The sequence below is a fragment of the Furipterus horrens genome, unplaced genomic scaffold, assembly GCF_987537825.1.
Source record: "Furipterus horrens unplaced genomic scaffold, mFurHor1.1.pri manual_scaffold_7, whole genome shotgun sequence".
Classification (NCBI taxonomy): domain Eukaryota; kingdom Metazoa; phylum Chordata; class Mammalia; order Chiroptera; family Furipteridae; genus Furipterus; species Furipterus horrens.
Genome location: NW_028327177.1, coordinates 110,094,934 through 110,114,084, shown reverse-complemented (window position 1 = coordinate 110,114,084; position 19,151 = coordinate 110,094,934). Strand labels below are relative to the sequence as shown.

At 39.7% G+C, this 19,151-nt stretch overlaps 1 protein-coding gene across 1 annotated transcript in view; it reads right to left on the bottom strand.

Annotated features, from left to right (window-relative positions):
- Positions 1–19,151, bottom strand: part of PIK3CB (phosphatidylinositol-4,5-bisphosphate 3-kinase catalytic subunit beta) — a 154,995-nt gene that overhangs the window by 101,383 nt on the left and 34,461 nt on the right. The window contains exon 3 of the mRNA XM_090284267.1: positions 10,991–11,074. The gene's annotated coding sequence lies outside the window, so the exon portion shown is untranslated. The remainder of the gene's footprint in view (positions 1–10,990; positions 11,075–19,151) is intronic.

Sequence of the window (19,151 nt, the reverse complement as noted above, 5' to 3'; positions counted from 1 at the left end):
GGCTGCAGTAAAAGCAGTTCTAAGAAGGAAGTTCACAGCTATACAGGTCTACCTCAAGAAACAGGACATATCCAATATAAACAAACTACCGTATTTTTCACACTATAAGACACACCTGACCATAAGACACACCTAGGTTTAGAAGAAAACAAGAAAAAAAATATTCTGAACCAAATGGTGTACTAAAATATTGAATGAAATATAACAGAATAATATTTCAACCATGTAAATGAACAGCAGCAACAGCGGTATTAAGAACCACTATCACTGTCATTAACAAATCAGGAGAGACTTTAAGTTCAAATACTCTTCTAGTTTTGTTGGAACCCCAACAACTCATCATTGCTAGTGTCAGAATTTATGAAGCTCAGTTGCTCACAAACACTGATATCACTTGCTTCACTATCTTCATACTGACCAGATGCCCTGAGATTCAGCAGTAAAGTGGGACATTTAAGCATCTCCAGGGGTTTCGTGTGGGCCCACCACTACCTCTTCTCACAACTGTCGCCACTGCTGACAGATCAGGTAATACACATAACGGTCTGTGACGCAATATTTGCCCCATAAGACGCAGACATTTTCCCCCTACTTTAGGGGGGTAAAAAAGTGCGTCTTATGGAGCGAAAAATACAGTAAATCTATACCTAAACGAACTAGAAAAAGAAAAAACCCAAAGTAAACAGTAGGAGGTAAACAGTTATGATCAGAGCAAAAGTAAACAAAATTAAAAATTTTTAAATAGAAAATATTAATAAAACCAAGATCCTGTTCTTTGAAAAGATAAACAAAACTGACAAAACTCTGGCCCAACTCATCAAGAAAAAAAGAGCCCTAATAAATAAAATCATAAATGAAAAGAGAAGTTAAAACCAACACCACAGAAATACAATCATTAAATACTATAAGCAATTATATGCTAACACCTCACACCTGTCAGAATGGCTATCATCAATAAATCAAATAAGTACTGAGAAGGATATAGAGAAAAGGGAATCCTCTTACATTATTGGTGGGATTGTAAATTATGCATCCACTACGGAAAACAGTATGAAGGGTCCTCAAAAATTAAAAATAGAGCTGCCATATTATCCAGCAATTCCACTTCTGGGTATTTATCTGAAGAAAATAAAAAACACTAAATTGAAAAGATATATAGACCCCTATGTTCATATAGGTAAGGTATGGAAGCAATCTAAGTGATCATTGATAGACAAATGGATAGAGAAGTTATGAAACATACATACATATGGAACAGAATGCATACTATACAGAAATTTTTTTAAAAGAATAAAATCTTGCCATTTGTAACAACCTAAGTGGACCTGAAGGGTATTAAGCTAAATGAAATAAGTAAGAGAGAGGCAAATACCATATGATTTCACTTACATGTGAAATCTTTTTAAAAAATGGATAAACAAAACAAAACATAAACAGACCCATAAATACAAAGAACAAGCTGACGGTTGCTGAAGAGGAGGGAGGTATGGAGATGGGAATACAAAAATAAGAGTCTGGAAGAATAAAATGTTGGGAAAAATAAATAAATAAAAATAAAAAGTGAATAAAATATATTTCCCTGGGATCATTGTGAAGATAAAGTAGCTAATGTTTGAAAGCATTACAGTCTGTAGGCTATAGTAAATTATAGCTCTCTTCCTCCCCTGAACATCCCAGCCTCTAGTGATCTCTTCCTCCTAACTCTTAACAACATTTCTTATAGTCTGGACCCATCACATTGACACTGATGCACAGGTCCTGAATCTTTCACAAGTGCCGGTCTTTTTTCTGTACACAGAACAGCACAGTGATTAAAAATTGTGGTCTCAGCCCTGACTGGTGTGGCTCAGTTGGTTGGGCATCATCCTACAAAGAAAGCAAAAGGTCACAGGTTTGATTCCAGTCAAGACACATGCTGGGTTGTGGGCCAGGTCACCAAATGGGGGCGTGCAAGAGGTATCCGATCCATGTTTCTCTTGCACATCTGTGTTTCTCTGCCTCTCTTTCTCCCTCCCTTCTGCTCTAAGAATAAATAAAATATATTTTTTTATAACTGTGGTCTCAGAGTCTAACAGCTTAATTGTTAGACAACCTGCCTCCAATCTGAGAGATCTTGGGCAAATCGTGTATCTTCTTCCTACTTAAGTTTCCATATCTGTGCAATGGTGAAAGCAACAGTAATTACCTCATAGCACAGTTATGAAACTTGAGTAAGGAATGCCTGGAACACAGTAAGCCCAATGTAAGTGTTTGCTGCTACTTATTATATTTTAATTTAAATTTTTATTCAAAAGCTGTAAGTTCTTTTGAACCGCTATTTTTCAGCTTTCTTTCCATAAAAGTGATTAGCATATAGTAGCTATTTGGTAATTGTTTAATGAATTTAAGACAAATTTTATTAGGACTAAAAAAAAAAAAAAATAGCCCTGGCTGCTGTGACTCAGTGGATTGAGTGCCAGCCTGTGAACCAAAGGGATGCCGGTTCGATTCCCAGAAGGGCACATGCCTGGGTTGTGAGTGCATAAGAGGCAACCACACATTGATATTTTTCTCCCTCTCTTTCTCCCTCATTTCTCCTCTCTCTAAAAGTAAATAAATAAATAGAATCTTAAAAACAAAAAATCTCGCAGGATAACAGAATTAATAATATAGGGTTGGCCAAAAAGTTCGTTTGGTGTTTTCCATAAGATGTCTTTCATAGCACTTAGTCGTCTTGAACTTCATTCGAAACAATTCTGTTAGGGTATATTGTGACAGCTGCCGTATCAGCATGAACTTTTTTTAAAAAAGCATCAAAATGTGGGAATTTTTGTGTAGCCATTTTAGTATTGAGTATGGAAGAAAATATGCAGTATTTTCGGCATATTACACTTTATTATTTTGAGAAAGTTAAAAATGCAACTGAAACACAAAAAAAGATTTGTGCGGTATATGGAGAAAGTGCTGTGACTGATTGAATATGTCAAAAGTGGCTCATAAAGTTTTGTGCTGCAGTTTTCTCGCTGTACGATGCTCCATAGTCAGTCAGGTAGACCAGTTAAAAGTTGATAGTGATCGAACTGAGACATAAATTGAGAACAATCAATGTTATACCACATGGGAAATAGCCGACATACTCAAATATCCAAATCAATAAAGTTATTGGTGGAAATGATAAAAATCTGCCTTTTATTTTATGGAAAAAACTAAACAGACTTTTTGGCCAACCCAATAGCTAAAGATGAGTACTTACCATTATGTCTCAAGGTTCTACTAAGTTCTTTACATGTATTTCTACATTTTATCCTTACTACCACCCTCAGTAATATTACTATTCCTTGAGGTAGCACCTGAGGCTTAGACGGGTTGAAATCTATGGCTAATAAGCAGCAGTCCTGGCAGCAGTCCTGGAATCTGAACTTGAGTCTAACTACAGAAAGTGAGCCCTACACCACATTCTATATAATATCTATTGAAGCACCACGAAAAAAATCTGAGACATTTAACCATAATAAATCACATTATGTTGACTGTAAGCTTCATGAGGTCTTGTACCATGCTTTTTAAAGTACTATCTCTCACCATGGCATACAAAGAAGTCACTCTGAAAGGATTAGGAACTCTAAAATGATAAACTTTCATACAAAAGAATAAAGTTACAGAAAATTATTACAGATGCCATTAACAGTCAATAGTCCTGCAATTGCTTTAAGCAAATTACTTCAAAACAGACTTTGGAAACTGTCTTCATTGAAGGGCTTCTCAACCTTGCAAGTATTAGATGTTCAAGAAGTACTTGCTGAATGAAAACATGCTACATCAAATTATAAAGACCATGCTTGGCTTACATTAAAATACCAAGCCGGCTACTGAACATCAAGTTACAGCAAGTACAACCAATGAATCAAGAGTTAACAAAAGCTGAAAGGAAAAAAAACAGAAGTAAGCATTTAAAATTGAGAATGGTTTATAAAACATCAACAGTCTGTCACAGAATTATGATCATGATAAATCTGAACACATTACTGAATTCTTTGGCATAGATCTTTGGCAAGAGTCTCACAACTAAAACCAAGTCACCTAATGAAGAGCAGTAGCAATACAGATACATGAAACTATAGAAACAAAAAACAAAAAACAAACAAACAAAAAAACCCCTCTGAGATCTCATCCTTACCAGACAACTTGAGCCCAGAGTAGTAATCTTTTCAAAGAGACAGATTACACCTCACCACCCTACAGTAGCAACTCCTCAGATACAAAATTCTGAACTTCTGGGGTATTAGAGAAAAGCACTATGGTAAATTTAAGGATTTCTTCACGAAGTTATACCTAAAATGAATTACAAGAATGAATTCATAGGTCCCTACCTCCCTTCCTTTTGAGATTTGACATTCACACTCTCACACATACTAATTATCCTTCATCCAGCCAAACTGAATCACTGATACTTGTCAGCATATCCCATAGTCTCTCTTGCCTCCTACCTTAAACATATCATTCCCACTGCCTAGGACATCCTCATTTACCTATCTCCTGACCAACTCTTACTCTTCCAGACCCTTGGAATCATTCCCTAACACTCTTCCTGTGCACCCAAGCACCAGGGCATACTTGTGTCAGAGCAGGAGCACACTATATTGAAGTTCATTGCTAACAGAGAGCTCCCAACCTTCTATTATTTCCAGCTCTTTATCTGTAGTTCCTAACACATATGAAGCTCTCAATAAATATTGACTTATGGCCAAATTAATGAAAAAAATTCTGTGGAGGTCACTAGAAGAAATGTACTGGGTAATTCATGCTTGACAGGAAAAATTATGTAGCTTTCAATGCAGTCTTTCAGTGCTAGTATAAGAAATACCATAAAAAGCCTCCAAAGGTGCCATCTTTATGTGAAGCTAAGGTAATGTTTACCATACATAGATAAAAATATCACACGCATCTAGATTTCCTTGAACTCTTTATATTTAAGAAATAGAAATAATGTCAGATATCATTTAAGTCTATTTGCATATGGCTTTACAAAACCTCAGTCTATATTTTATAGTAAATACATCTTTCCATAGAAGAGTAAAGTAGAAAATATTAACACACATACAGAATTCTGATCTCATCATTAGTTGTAGTGAATCAGGCTTTGCCTAAGACCACCTTATATCCAATCATAAACTCCTCTCACATTAAGAGAAATGAAATAGGTCCCACCTATAACTGAAGTACTATACCCCAAATATGTTGTAATTGCAGTAGCATTACAGGAATTTCCAAATATGAAGTATTTCCAACTGACTATAGAACTGCTTATTCCCATAAAATTGTATCTTCTATTAAATTTAGACAAGACTGGGGCACTCCAAACCACTTTTAATACAGAGAAAAAGAACATAGAATTTCACTTCAAAAAATTCACTAAGCTCTGTTTTGTTGTTTTGTGTAATCTTCTGTATCTATGCTATATTTCACAACTAAAATGTCTTGAACACTTCATCATCATCGGCAGCCGTCCGTCTCGAGAGACGATGGCGTAGCTTCTTGAGAGTCTATCTGCACCGCCGAGAATGGCTGTGCAGTCCGACTCGGGAGTGACAATCCCTGCCGCACTTGTTACAGGTGAAGGCAGATGGCTGTTGTTGCTGCTGTTGACGCTGCTTCCGCCTCGATCTTTTCTGGACCGCCTCCTCGTTGCGCACAGCCTCTGCGCGTGACGTACCTTGCCTGACCGCGAGCCTCCAGGCTAGGCGGTCGTCTGCTTGAACTTCCCATGTGTTGAGATTGATGGAGCATTGTGTCATATCCTTTTTGCAGATGTCTTTGAACCGCAGTTTTGGGCGCCCTGTCATCCTCTGGCCTTCTGCTAGCTCGCCGTAGAGGAGGTCTTTGGGAATACGGCCTGCATCCATTCTTTTGACATGGCCGAGCCACCTGAGGCGTCTCTCACTAAGAACTGCATGCAAACTGCTCATGTTGGCTCGCTTCAGCACCTCGGTGTTGGGAACCTTATCCTGCCAGGCGACGTGCAGGACGCGTCGCAGGCACCTCATGTGGAAGCTGTTGAGTTTCCTTTCGTGCCTTGCGTAGGTGGTCCACGTCTCGCTGCCATAGAGGAGAGTGCTGAGTACGCAGGCTTGGTAGATGCGCAGTCTGGTTTTCTCAGTGAGGCTGGAATTGTTCCACACTCGCCGGTTCAGTTTGGCCATAACTGTGGCTGCCCTGGCGATTCTCCGGTTGACCTCCAAGTCAAGTGACAGAGAGCTCGAGATGGTGGACCCGAGGTAAGTGAAATCGTTGACAACCTCCAGGGTGTATCCGTCGATGGTGATGCATGGGGGAGTCCCCGTGCCTTGAGCCATAACGTTCGTCTTCGTCAGGCTGATGGCTAGTCCGAACTCCTTGCATGCGTGGGAAAGGCAAGTGACTAGCTGCTGGAGTCCCTCTTCGGAGTGTGATGTCAAGGCTGCGTCGTCGGCGAAGAGCATCTCACGGATGAGCACCTCTTTGACTTTGGTCTTGGCTCGTAGACGGGCCAGGTTGTAGAGCTTGCCATCGGATCTGGTGTGAATGAAGACACCCTCGCTGCAGTCCTTAAAGGCGTATTGGAGGAGCATGGAGAAGAAGATTCCGAACAGCGTAGGCGCGAGGACGCAGCCCTGCTTTACTCCGCTGCTGACTGGGAAGGCCTCAGAGGTTGCGCCGTTGTAGGACACCGTGCTGTGCATGTTGTCATGAAAGGACATGACCACAGCAAGCAGATGTGGTGGACAGCCAATCTTCCATAGCAAGCTGAAGAGTCCGCTTCGACTGACCAGATCAAACGCCTTCGTGAGGTCGATAAAGGCGAGGTAGAGTGGTTTATGCTGCTCGTGACACTTCTCCTGCATCTGACGTAGGGAGAAGATCATGTCCACTGTTGATCGGCCAGCTCTGAAGCCACACTGGGACTCTGGGTAGACGCGGGAAGCAAGGGTCTGCAGGCGGGCAAGAGCGACCCGGGCGAATACTTTGCCGACGACGCTGAGGAGAGAGATGCCCCGGTAGTTGTTGCAGTCGCTGCGGTCTCCTTTGTTCTTGTACATGGTGATAATGTTGGCATCTCTCATATCCTGGGGGATGTAACCCTCCTTCCAGCAGAGACAGAGTAGATGGTGGAGCGGCTGTAGCAGGACTGGTTTCCCGCTCTTTAGGATTTCTGGAGGGATTCCGTCACTTCCTGGTGCTTTCCCGCAAGCGAGGCGGTCGATGGCTTTGCCGAGCTCTGCCACAGTAGGAGGGGTGTCTAGCTCTCCTCCATGACTGGTAGGTCTGGGATGGCGTTAAGAGCAGTGTCTGTTACGGCGTTCCTCGTTGCGTACAGCTCAAGGTAGTGCTCGGTCCACCGCCGCATTTGCTGTTCCTGGTCAGTGATGACCTCACCTGTCTTGGACTTAAGGGGTGCGATCTTGGAGGGGATTGGGCCTGTTGCCTTCTTGATACCCTCATACATTCCTCGTGCATTGCCTATATCGGCGGCTTCCTGGATGCTTCTGCACAGGTTTAGCCAATAGGTGTTGGCACAGTGGCGGGCGGTCTTCTGGACTTTGTTCCTGGCAGCCCGTAGAGCTTGAAGTGTACTGGGAGTGGGCGTGGCCTTGTAAGCCAGTAGGGCCTTCCTCTTAGCCTCGATCACGGGTTCCATTTCTTCCCAGTGAGCCTCGTACCAGTCAGCGTTCTTCCGCTCTTTCTTCCCGTAAGCAATAATGGCGGAATTGTATATGGCGTCGCGGAGACGTGGCCAATTGGATTCGATAATGTCATCTGCCGCTGTTCCCTCGCCGAGTGCACCTTCCATCCTGTTGATGAATTGCTGGGTCTTAACTGGGTTGCTGGCACAACTGGTGTTGATGCGTGGGCGACCCTTCATCTTGGAGTGGTGCAACCTCTTCGGCATTATGCGCACCTTGCTTACCACGAGGGCATGGTCCGTGTCGCAGTCTGCACTGTGGTAGCTGCGGGTGAGGAGGGTGCTGCCAATATCCGTTCTTCTGGTGATGACGAGGTCAAGCTGGTGCCAGTGGCGGGAGCGGGGGTGCCTCCATGACACCTGGTGGATCTCTTTGCACTTGAAGAATGTGTTTGTCACGCACAGGCCGTGGTGACACGAAAGCTCAAGCAGTCGCTGACCATTCTCATTGATCTTTCCTCTCCCAAAGTTTCCGAGGCAGGTGGGCCAGGCCATGTGGTCGGCTCCTACTCTTGCGTTGAAGTCTCCAAGGAGATAGAGAGCGTTACTTCTGGGTATCTTGGATAACGCTTCGTCCAGTGCATGGTAGAACTGTTCTTTCTCTTCGGTGGTGGCGCAGAGGGTTGGGGCGTACGCGCTAAGAATGCTGACTGGGCCGAAAGTTGTTGACAATCGGAGGGTAAGTAATCTCTCTGTGCCTCCTGTGGGTGGCTCTATGGAGTTAACAAGCGTGTTCTTCACAGCGAACCCAACACCGTGCTGTCTTGGTTGGTCCGGAGACTTCCCTTGCCAGTAGAAGGTGTAGTTGGTTTCTCTGATAGTTCCGTTGTCAGCCAACCGGGTCTCCTGTAGAGCCGCAATGTCGATGTTTAGTCGTGCCAGTTCCCTGTCAATGACGGCGGTTTTCCTGGCACCATTGATCCACGGAAGGTCTGCAGTAAGTCCGGGACACATGGTCCTGATGTTCCAGCTAGCGAGGCGAAGAGCTGGAGGCTTCTTTCTTGTTGCTTGCTTGGAATTGCCTGGTGCGAGTGTTTTGTGGCCCACTTTTCAAGAGATGCCTCTCTGATCCCCACGCACCCAGTGGGGCAGGCGAGCCATGGTGAGACGGCACCTAATTGGCTGGGGGCTGCCCAGCTTAAGGCGGGCGGTAGCTGTCCAGTGAGGTGCGATGACCTCTCCCACCGTCAGAGGAGACCCCTGGCGCGCGTTTCCTTCGCCAATCGGATGAGCTTATAACCGGTATCTGTCTCCTCCCGTGTTGAATCGACATCTTGCGATGACGCTGGAGTGTCCTCTCCAGTGAAACTACAAAGCCTGGGCAGGGTGATATGGAGGGCCAGCTGTTGCCCATGCAGCAGACCCCCCCCCTCTTCGCAGCTGAAGGATCCAAGAGGAAAGACAGAGTCAATACAGCTTGGCTTCAGGTGCGCCGCAGGAATTGCCGGTGTTGACTACAACGTCAAACCGCCTTAGGGACTCCGGCTCCGGATTTTCTGTCGGGGTTTACTCCCCTAGCCTTTCCCCTGAGGAGGTATGCCGCAAGGCAGCAGAGGTTTGGAGTCAGAGTTTCCCTTCTCCTTAGCCTTTCCCCTGAAGAGGTATGCCGCAAGGCAGCGGAGGTTTTTTGGAGTCAGAGTTTTCCTTCTCTGGTGTGCCCTGACTGGAAGATCGAACCAGCGACACTTAGCTCGCAGGCCGACGCTCAATCCACTGAGCCAAACCAGCCAGGAGGATCTTGAACACTTAATAACTAGCAATAAGAGCTGCAAAAATCAAGCATTTTTCTCCTGCCATTTCAAAATGTATCATAAAGTTTAATCCTTTAGCTTTATAGCTAACCATTCTTTCTATTTTTACTTACTAAAGAACATCACACCAATCTCCAAAATCAATTCTCCTATCTTCAATTTCAAGGACAAAATCCTCTCATTCAAAATATCAATGAGTTAGGAAGAGTGTGACGATTCAGCAAGATATTGAAGATACTTATAAAGCAATACTGTTAAAATAAGAGAACTAGAAATGTCAACCAGGAATAAATTACCAAAGGGAATATTACAAGGTTATGCCCAGGTACATAAAGTTCTACCTTGATATATTCATATTAGTAACTTAGAATAACTCTGTTAGACTGGTTGTCAAACTTTGTAAACACTCCAGGGAGACATATAGTATATAATTACAACCCAACATATAGGTTGTACTTAATGTGTCCCTTTCTTTAATAAAAGGGATTTTATTAGACCAATTCTCAAGGTTTTCAAGCACGTTAAGCTAAATACTATCTAGAAGAATGGTTTTGTTTTTTTATTTCCATTTATTTTCTTTACATTTTCCATTTTTCTAATTAAATTTTACATTCAATATTAGTTTCAGGTATACATCACAATAAAAGAATGGTTTTCAATCCTCATGTTCAATATTCTTTTTAAACAAATATTTTACAAATACTATAAAATCTGAAATGAAATTATTAAAAACTTACATACATTTATTTAATTTGAAAATAAACCTACATAATGTCATAATTGTACTAAAAAGGAGAAATAAGAAAGTAATGTAATAATATAATGTATATCTGAGTATGTAGATACTTGGACATGACCATACCACTGCTTAATGGGTAGTCAAGAGTTTTACATCTATATATATGGAGATGACAACCATAAATGCAGACTGACCCAAGTGTGTTACAGTAATGATTAAGTACCACAAATGCCACTAGTACCACGTTTAACAACTCTAGATATTCCAAATCTGTATCCTCCAAAATCCATGTATAAAACACATATAAAATTACTTGGTATTACATTTTTATGTAATATAGAATTCAGATCTATGATCAAACACAATAGATTTTCCACCTACACGAATATCTAAAAGAAAATTCAAAAACCGTGTTATACATGAGATACTTTTTTGTTCAAGACTGCCCTATATCCAAGAATCCCCCATATGTCCCCTTCTATCCATTTACCAGCTTGTCCCTTAGAGGTAAACTCCCCTGGTAATGGAGCGAGAGGAGGGTGGGTGGCGGCGGGGGGAGGGGGACTGTCCTGTGCATTGCAGGATGTCCAATTATCCCTAACAATAGTAGAACCTCCCTCAATCACTCCCCATAAATTTCCAAAGCATCTTACGGGGGGATTTCACCTGTCCATTTTCAGAACCACCGCTCTAGGACAATTCCTACTACATGTATCTCAAAGTAGTAAAGGGTTCTTTGCACAATTTTATCGGGACCTACTTATAATCTGAATTTAAAATAGTATGAAGAACATAACTTACCATACATTTATACTTGTCAATCAATGGTGTTTCATGTATTTACCTATGTTGTCTTGGACTAATTCTTGAAGGGTAAAAGATGCTCTAGGTCAAAAAAAAAAAAAAAAAATTAGCCCTTCAATTGATCAAAGGAATGGAAAGCCAGTTGTAAACAAACTTACTGATAGGGTGGTATAACTAAAACCACAGGATAACTAGTAGCTATTCAGAGCTTCATGCACCACACTTTAAGTGCTGAAGGAGGGGAGGTACCCACATGATGTGCTATGCTGAATTAAAATAGCATGTCCTCTGTCATACCTAAAACTGGCATAGCTGCTGAACAAATGAGATAACAAACTAACTGCTAATAGGTCATTTTCTGTAGAAATATTTTCAAGAAAGCAAAATTATTATAATTGAAAATAAAATATATATATTCTGCCCTGGCTGGAGTAGCTCAGTGGATTGAGTGTTGGCCTGTGAACCCAAGGGTCCCTGGTTTCATTCCTGGTCCTGGCACATGCCTGGGTTGTAGGCTGGGTCCCCAGCTGGGGATGCACGAGAGGCAATCTATTCACACATTGATGTTTCTCTCCCTCTCCTTCCTTCCCTTCTCTCTAAAAATAAATAAACTTTTTTTTTTAAAAAAGAAGTAAATCTGTTTTAAAAAACATATACATATTCTGGTTCCTCTTTCCCTATGTCACCATTATTTTAAAAGGAACACCACACACAAAAGTCCAGTCTATGAAATAACACAGAGTTTCAGGTTAGGAGGTAGGTGACTTAGGAGTTAGACCCTTCTCATTTTAAAAAAAGAAAACTAAGGGCCAGAAAGACTAAGTAAATTATCTAGGATGACAGAGAGGCAGAGTCAGGACCAAAAGAAAGACTTTTTTCCCCAAGCAATTAGCATACTTTTAAAATCTTTATTTTTTCCTATTTTTCTATTTTTTCTTTTTCTTTAAAGGAAATGTTCCTCACACGATTACCTAGCACAGCAAGATCCTCAGTCTTATATCACTCTTGTTTGAGCACCTACACAAATGATCAAAGGCTGAAGACAATCATGAAACAACTATAAAAACTTTTCAAGGAAGCTATAAGAGGGCAGTGACAATTAGCTCAACTAAACCCTTAGACTGTAATTACAAACCCATATCCTGTCCATTGTTTACTGGCAGAAAGATAGGAAAGCATTTAAATGCACTCAGCCTCCCTGGCAAGAGCCAGCAGAGTCACTGGATTTTACTTCTTCAATTTAAATGACAAGCAGAAACCAACATAAACTAGTTATATAGATTAATAACTTTAATCAAAAACTACTTTGGAAAATCATGGAAGAAATCTTAAGAGAGACTGAAAGGGAATTTTAATAAAATTAAATGCAATCGTGTTTACCAAGTACCATATTTCTCTTTCCTGTTATATGCTATAGCTAGAAGAAAAATGCACGTTCATAAAAGAATTGAACACTAGTACTGGAAGGGGCCGTGCACTGATGATGAGCACTGCACTACACTTACTATTTTAACCTTTAGGGTTCAATAAGAGACAGCTTAAGTGATGGGATCTTGATTCATTTCATCTGGGCTCAAGTCCCCCTGACCCAATTGTTCAAAGACAACAAATCCGCCTTAATCATTGACTTCTTTACAGTGATGTATGCACTATACTGAGCAATGAAAAACTGAACAGTGTTGAACTTCATCTTATACGACAGTTATTTGAGTCCAATCATTGTAACTCTATGTAAGAAATATCACTGAAGTGATTCTACAAACTATTAGAGAATAATTACTAAAACATATAAAGTTATATTCTCAGATAGAAGGTGGCACGCTTAAGTTTCTTTTAAAAAATATTCTTAGCCCTGGCTGGTGTGGCTCAGTGGACTGAGCATCAGCCTGCAAACTGAAGGGTCGCTGGTTTGATTCCTGGTCAGGGTGCATGCCTGGGTTTTGTAGGCCAGGTCCCCAGTTGGGGGCGTGCCAGAATCAACAGATTGATGTCTCTCTTACACACAGAAGTTTATCTCCCTCTCGCCCTCCCTTCTTGAGTCTCTAAAATAAATAAATAAAATCTTTTTTTAAAAAGAAAGATCTATTTGCAAATATGCTCTGGTCCTTAAAGTATTTTATACCTATTAACTTGGTATTTTCAATTCTACAATTTACATATTTAAGAATCTGATTACAGAAAATTTTTCATGCACTGAACAAAATATGCAAATATGGCAAACTTGCAATTAAACTGTCCAAACATGAAGCAATACTTAGATAAACAATGATATAACTGAAGTTTGTCAAGTATGTCCAATACTATGAAAGTGTTTATAAGTGATATTAACACAGGAAAACATAAAACAGTACAAATGTGTAATTAAAATTCTGCTGACTGTAAAAAGGAAAAAAAAAATGAGTACAACCTACTGCATAGAAATTAAGGCTGCAAGAAAATATATTAAGAGATCAAAAGTAACTAAGTTAAGTATTTTCTTTTTTCAATGTTTCATTAATGTAGGAATACAGCTTATATACTTTTTTAAAAGTTCTATTTTCAGGACACTTTAAATAGTCCAAAGGAAGGACTCAGGTTACAGCTAGATAATCTATTCTTAATATGTCTGTGTTCGTTAGTACTTATAAACTACAGATTTAAATTCTTAGTATTTAATGTAACTATAAATAAGTTACATTTATAAATACTTAGTAAATCTCTATAAAACAAATCTATTTATTATAAGCCAGATTTATTTCAAAGTCCATAAATGTAGAGAAATTTTTTATAACCACCACACATATACTTAATATATCAAAATGACCTCTGTGACTAACTCCTGTCTTGCTTAAGAAATTCCTTTTTAAAACTTTCAGTCTATAATGCACAAACAGCTAGTACCCAGCAAAGTAAATATCCTGAAGAGGAAAACATATATCTAAAACTCAAATATTTATAGTACAAATTTAAATAAAATATATATTGTTACTAACGTTTCCCCTCAAAATATATATATACATATATATATGTATATATATAAATTGTCTTTGGGTCTTAAAAGACAAGCTCCAAAATATAAATTTCAAATTCAATAATGGAATTATCTCAGATAAAATTATCCAGTATAAATTATCCAATATGTAAATGTTACTTTTTCTAACTTGAAATGGTTAAAATAAGATCTAATTTTATAAATTAGTCATGAAGTATTTAACTTCTCCTTCTGTCATTCCCTTTAACCTAGTATAAGGCTCATTCAATACTGATTGAACCAGATACACACAGATTTTATTATTCAAACACTAGAAGATTCTCTACATAATATGGTTTAACCTACATGTTTTGTTGTACACCGTGGGTAACTTAAACCCTGTCTGATTTCCAGTTTCCTACTTTATGAACAAGGAGAGTAATAATATCCACCTTGTAGGGTTAGTATATATAAGATTAAATAAAATAGTAATACAGAAAAACACCTTGCATAGCACTTGACATATAAATGATTACTAAGATTAATGTACAATAAGACCGATTTCTTTCCAATGAAAGGAACAGCCATTCCTTCTCTTCACAGCATACATTCAGCCCTGCTAGTCTGATGTGGAAGTAATTAGAGCAGTGTTTCTCAAAAGGTGGTCTCTAGTAAACTATCAGTTGGTTTGCTTACATGAATTTCCCAAAATTAATTATAGTTTCTATAGAAATCCCACAAAACCAGTTGTGTTAGCAGAGCTATGTTATTTAATTTCTCAGTTAATGTGATGCTTCCAGCCTCAGGAAATATTATTTTTACTTCATGTTTACTATAAAGTTCACATTTGTTAAATATTTCTTACTATTGTGATTGCATCATTCATTTCAGGATCAATGGCTCAAAACAGTTCAAAGAAGAAACCAAAATTAGAGAGGCCAAATTCAAAGTTACATTCCTGTGGCAAAACAAATTCAATTTACACAACTACTTAAAAAGGTTCCAAAGCTATGATAACGTTAATGACAATGATCAGAGAGACAGCAGAACAAGCTACTGCAAAACTCCTTTACAAATTACAACTCTGGGTATTGCATAATATCAATGGCCTACAGTACGTCAGAGCAATTCCCAACCATGCATGTGTATTAGTAGAAATTCTGTTTTAAGAAGGCCAAATCCCCTGGACTTTTTATCACGGGGTCCTGAGGGAGAAGTGCTCGATGACTTCTGTTTATGAATGAAAAGCCATGCAACTAGGGTAAAAACTTTCATTTAGTTTGTTATTTTGTGAGCCTTGATACAGAATGAGAAGTGGCAAGCTATATGTAGTACTCATGGAACTTAAGATGCCAACACAACATCCGTGAGTCAATCTTTACTTGTAGCCACGGCCGCTCAGTGATCTATGTACTGGTGTAAGCAACTATGGTCTACTACAGTCATGCCTGAGTATTTACATACTGAAATGTATACATTTCATCACAAACTACCTTCCTTTATATTACAGTTTAAAGCATTGTATTCTTATTACCAGTTTCATTTCAATATAAAACAAGTATAACAAGACATACTATTTTTTTTGAAGGGGTGGTTGATCTAACAGGGTTTAGAATCACTAATATAAGCTTCTTTAAGGTTCTTTATACATATTACCAAACTTTCTTGAAAAGTTTTACCAATTTGTATTCCCACTACGTTAATGGTTATATTGTATCCATTAACAGGATTGTAATAGAGCTTTTTCATCTTAATCATCTAAAGGCAAAGGAGTTGAGTTAATTGTGTTTCTCTACCTGTAAAATCAAACGTTTAAAATAGTTACTGGAATCTGTATTTCTATAAATGGTCACACAAGTGTAATGTATAGGTTAGAGATCATTCTACTTAAATAACAATAGTCTTTTTGCATATCATAATGAATGGTTTTTGAAAATGTTAGAATTCTGAGTTATTTACCTGTTGCTTGCTTATCCGAGGCTTTGTAATTTTCAATATGTTAAAATATACTATGTAAATAAACTGAGCAATTTGGTATCTTAAAGGATATTCACTTTGAAAATTCTCATTGTGATAAAATAGAGCATATAAATGTCTAAAGGACACTTAGTAACAAGATCAGTAACAAGATCCTATTTTCCAAGAAAAAAAAAATTCCAGGACTTCGGGCCAAGATGGAGGTGTAGATAGACATGCTGTGTCTCCCTCCACAATTAAGAAGGAATACAACTACCTCAAAGCTAGAAACAACCACAAGTTCCAGAAAATCAAACTGCATGGAAGTCCAGCAAACACAGATATTAAGAAGAAATACTCATCCAGACAGGTAGGAGGGGTGGAGCCCGGATAGAGAGGACGCAGTGTGGTAGCGGTGGCAGCGGCAGGCCAGCAGAAAGCAGTCACATGTTTTAAAAAGTCAGGAGGGACACCTGGGGAGCATTCCCAACTCTTCACCGGACCTCGAAGCTCACAGTTCCAGCACCAGGGAAAATCAAGCCTCACTGCTTCGGACTGTGCAGACCAGTGGGGGTTGAGGTGAAGGCAGAAACTGCCAGTCTCTCAGCAGAGTCCGTTTGTTTATTTAAAGGGCCTCCATGGTCCTAGAACGTTTGCAGACCCACCCACTCTAGGAACACCCAGGGTAACAGCTAGAAGAGTGCCAGTCCCATATGGAAGTGAGAGAAGTGCCTGGAAAAGGGGCGAGTGCTAGGTAGGCGGCATTGTTCCCTCTCCCACATACAGCACCACAATGTGGTGAAACAGGTTGCCTTGTACTGACAAATCCCTAAGGCTCCACCCCTTGAATGTAACAGGAGCAAAAGCCCTACCTGGAACTCAGAGGCAAACACAAAAGCCTGTCACAATGAGGAGACAGAGAAGTATGGCCCAAAAGGGGGAACGGATTAAGGTTCCAGTGGGAGAACTAAATGACAAGGAGATAGCCAACCTAACAGATGAGGAGACAGACAACCTAACAGACACAGAATTCAAAACACTGGTGATAAAGATGCTCACAGGCTTGACAGGTATGCTTGAGTACGGCAAACGCATAAGAGAAGAAGTGAAGGCTATGCTAAGTGAAACGAAGGAAAATCCACATAAAATCAATGGTGAAGGGAAGAAAACCGGGGTTCAAATCAATGATTTGGAACATAAGGAAGAAAAAAAATCAACCAGTGCAGAATGAGGAAGCAAGAATTGAAAAAAGTGAGGGAAACTTCCCAAATTTTGCAAAGGAGATGGACATACAGGTCCGGGAAGCACCAAGGGTCCCGGGCGAGCTGGACCCAGAGGGGACCACACCAGGACGCATTATGATTGAGATGCCAAAGGTGAAAGATAAAGACAGATTCCTGCGGGGCAGCAAGAGAGAGATGGGAGAGTTGCCTACAGGGGAGGGGGCCTATAGGACTACCAGCTGATTTCTCAGAGGACATTTTGCAGGCAAGAAGGGACTGGCAAGCAGTATTCAATGTGATGAAAAGCAACCTACAACCTAGATTATTCTATCCAGCAAAGCTATCATTTGGAATGGAAGGGCAGATGAAGTGCTTCACAGACAAGGTGAAACTAAAGGAGTTCATCATCACCAAGCCATATTATATGAAATGTCAAACGAACTTACTTAAGAAAAAGAAGATCAAAACCATGAACACTAAAATGACAACAAACACACAACTATCAACAACTGAATCTAAATATAAAAACAAAATCCAGCTAAGCAAACCAGAACAGGAACAGAATCATAAGTATGGGGATCATTTGGAGGGTTATCAGCTGGGAGGAGGGAGGGGGAGAAATGGGGATATAGTGCAGGGATTAAGATACATAATTGGTTGGTACAAAATAGACAGGGGGAAGTTAAGAATAATATAGGAAAGAGTGAAGCCAAAGAACTTATATGCATGACCCATGGACATGAACTAAGGGGGTGGGATTGCTGGAAGGAATGGGGGTACTGGGTGGAGGGGAGCAAAGGGGGGAAAAATTGGAACTACTGTAACAACATAATCAATAAAATATACTTAAAAAAATATTCCAAATACATAATTCTAAATATTCATATGACATAAACTACAGCTTAGCAAATAATAGAATACCCTAAGTGGACTTTGCAGAATGCTAAAATAGCTATGTCATTTGCATTATATTAGAAATTATAATTTTTCATTTTAATTGTATTGCTGTCATTACTATTTCCTTTAAAAATTTCTCAGAACACTCTAATAAACAGAAAGTTTTCAGTATTCAAATAAAAGACATCTTTTTAAAATTAACTTTTGTTTTACACTGCCCATTTTGGAGTGTGTTTTCATTTCTGATAGGTAAAGTGTCTTTTTCTATTGAAAGTATTTATGTGGTAAGTATTTAGGCCTCTCCAAAATGAAAAATAGTCAAGGATAATTCCAGAGGCCTGGAGTCTCTCCATGGTCTGAGCACTGCAGCTGAGTTTTTCACAGAGATTCCTAGATGGTCCTCTTTCCAAATCACCCATAGCTGCAAAATCTCACCAGTAGCCTATATTTTAGGGGATTTAGAAACACAATGAATCTCAAAGTGCATTGGAAACATCAAACCATAGGGGTGCTCTATGTTTTTTACTACTACCGTTTTACTCTACCTTTCTTCTTGCTCCACTGATAATCTCTGAACAAATAATGTTTCAAACAAGCCATATAAATTAGCATCATCTAGTTAAAAGATAGAGAATTTGAAATAACTCCCACACTCTCAACTTTTTAATAATATTTATTATTTACATAATGACTTTTAAAATATAAATAGAAATTTAGATATACAGGGCTGAGCAAAAGTAGGTTTACCGTTAAGAGTACAGTATGTGAAACACGGAGTTAATAAATCTACGTAATAATAACCTGCATGCCTTATTCCATATGAACAACTGTAAACCCACTTTGCCAACCTCTGTATAATCCATAACAAAGGTACTTCAGTGGGGAAGGGGGAAATTATTGGTATTATTTCTTCAGACAAAATGGGCTGATGAAGTTTTGTTTTTTTTTAATTTACTTTTAGAGAGGGGAAGGGAGGGAGAAAGAGACAGGGAGAAACAGCAATGTGTAAGAGATACATGGATTGGCCGCCTCTCACACACCCCCATCCAGGGACCCAGCCCACAACCCAGGCATGTGCCCTGACCAGGAACTGAACTGGTGAACTTTTGGTCTGCAGGCCAGCACTCAATCC